Genomic DNA, 2,546 nt, shown 5'->3' with positions numbered 1-2,546 from the left:
CTACTGATCCTTTAATGCAACTATTAATGTCCATTTGGTGGCATCTGGGTTTCATTCAACAACAACAAAAAAAGTCAAAAGGGGCAAAAATATATATATACACATTTTACATATAAACTTAAAAACCTTGTACAAATGAGTTGTTATATATAAGATGCTTACGCTAAGGGGGAAAAAACTTTACACAGTTTCAAGACAAAGGAAACATATTTAAAAAGGGACAAGGTATGACAAGCAATCTGTAAAGCAATAAATACTACTGGTCCAACAGCCTGGTGATTCCATTAATTGTTGAGTAGCATCCCCTCCCCCCAAAAGAACACCACCAGGGCACAAGGTATATTAACACATTTTAACCCTTTGTACATTTAAACAATAACAAGTAACATCACAATAAAAGTTGTTTCACACAGAAAACAAAAAAGTAACAGCGCTGCATTCCTTGCGCCCTATGCTTTAAAAACCAGATGTAAAACGATTGGTTCACAAGCTCGTATTTAATACAAATCATACAGAACCAACTCCTGGAGGGCTGCTTCAAAATTGCTTCTTTTTTTCCTTTTTGTTTGTTAATCAGTCTTTTAAAACCAAGCTATCTGAACTACATAGCAGTTGTGTGTGTGTGTGTGTGTGTGTGTGTGTGTGTGTGTGTATTAAATGCTACAAAGACTTTAATCAGCTGTTGATAAAAATTTTGGTAGACTCACAAGGTTCTCTCATCTACATATTTAAAAGGAGAAATTGAAATAAGAATGGGTCAAATATTGGCCGATGAACTCCATAAACATCAACTAATGTAGCCAAGTGGCACAAAATTAAAAGAGTACAAAACAGAACCTTTCGAAGGAGGGGGACAGAAAGAAACACAAAAACAAAACGTGGAACGAACCAACCGGCGGCTAATAAAGCTAAAGCTATTCTAAAGCCCTGGTGAGGAGGGAGAGCGGCTGGGGCCAGGTCCCGGGCAGGGAGCTGCGGGAATGTAAGGAAGACGTCCACGGCGATGCAAGAGATGAGGACGGAGCGGTGGGCGCTGCAAGGCGGCGGGCAGGTCCAACGCCCGGTGGGGACAGAGGGCGGCGGCCTTGTCGTGGGCAGCCTCGGCGAGCAGCAGGGCCGGCGGCGGCAGCGGCGTGATGGAGAGGTGGGCCAGGGGGTCGGGCTTCAGGGAGAGCGGCAGGGGCTGGGTCTGCTCACTCTGTGATTTGGCATCTCGGTGGGGGGAGCCTAGCAGGCTGGGGGAGGGAGGAGGCGAGTCTAATAAGCTTCCATCTGAAGAGGGTGGACCTTGTATGCAGCGAACGCACTTTTTTTTCCTCCATTGGTCTCTCCTGGCTGCTTGTCCCTTTCCCTCTTCTTCTTCCCATACTGATCCCGTGCAGACCACCCAGGGTACAGCTGCATGTGGAGCTGTCCCTCCCTCCAGGCCAGCTCGTAGTATTTCGCTTGCTCTTCTCTGGACAGTGCATGCCACCTCCGCCCGAGGATCTGGTTGATGGCTGCGCTTTCTTTCAACGTGCACTTGGCTAAACCTTTGCTCTCATTTCCTTCATATACAACGTGATAAGAGTTTCCTTTATATGGGGCTTTTTCTTTTCGTCTTCGTTTTTGGAGTCCTGATGCTTTGAGCTATGGAGCCAGCCGAAGTCGCTCTGGGAGGCTTCCTGTTTGATGTTGGGGTGACTGTGGCCGGGTGGGGGATGCTTGTCGTGTGGAGAGTGTGATGTGGTGGCACCACACGGGGAGGGAACCTGGACCTGGAAGGGTTGACGGTCAGAGCTGTGGGGTAGGGGTGTCGGAACCCTCCTGTTGTGATCGGGTACACTAGCTGAGCGTGCTGTGGTACTAACCATCCTAGGAGACGGGGGATTTGCCCTACAGTGCCAGGCGAGAGTGGGTAATGCGGAGATATATCTGGAGGGTGCGAGTCCGTGGGATTCCTGTTTTGGGGTCTATGTCAGCTGGTAAGTGTGGAGGGGGGTTTCCCGGGGTGAAGCGCTCATTGCTGTACGTGCTAAGAGGCGTGAGAGGGTGCACATGGTGGGGGTGCTGCACAACCGGCACTTTGTTCGAGACAATGTGCGCCGGCGACGGAGATCGGGCGTCCTTGAGGGCTTGCCTGCTCTGGAGGCTCCCTGCCTGGACATCAAGCAGCGGCCATTTCATCTGGAGCTAGGTTCGGGCGGTGGGTGAGGGCGATCCGTTGGGGAGGTAGGGGCTCCTCAGGTAGCGGATCATGAGGAAGGGGTAGCCGGGGTACGGTGGCCCCTTAAGGAGCCCTCAACCTTGCCTCTTGGCCACTAACATGGGGGGCAGCGAGGCGACCGAGGCGGCCGCGCGGAGCGGGAGACACCAAGGAGAAACTTTTTAGAAAGTGTCCAAAGTGGCGGGGCGCGGAGCCCCAGCGCGAGGGGCGGCCGGCCCGGGGCGGGGGTGGGGGCCGTTCCCTTGTGTTTTGTTCTCTGTCAGCTGATATGAAAAGGGTAGTACAGAATGCTTTTAGATTGATTGAAATTCTTTTAGAAAATAGTAATTTTACATTCCAG

General features: G+C 50.9%; 1 pseudogene; it reads right to left on the bottom strand.

Moving 5' to 3' along the window:
• Positions 1 to 914: 914 nt before the first annotated feature.
• On the bottom strand, positions 915 to 2,253 carry LOC119511521 (annotated as a pseudogene).
• Positions 2,254 to 2,546: the final 293 nt, after the last annotated feature.

The sequence above is a fragment of the Choloepus didactylus genome, chromosome 16 (genome assembly GCF_015220235.1).
Source record: "Choloepus didactylus isolate mChoDid1 chromosome 16, mChoDid1.pri, whole genome shotgun sequence".
Lineage (NCBI taxonomy): Eukaryota > Metazoa > Chordata > Mammalia > Pilosa > Megalonychidae > Choloepus > Choloepus didactylus.
This window is presented reverse-complemented; position numbering and strand designations above follow the sequence as displayed.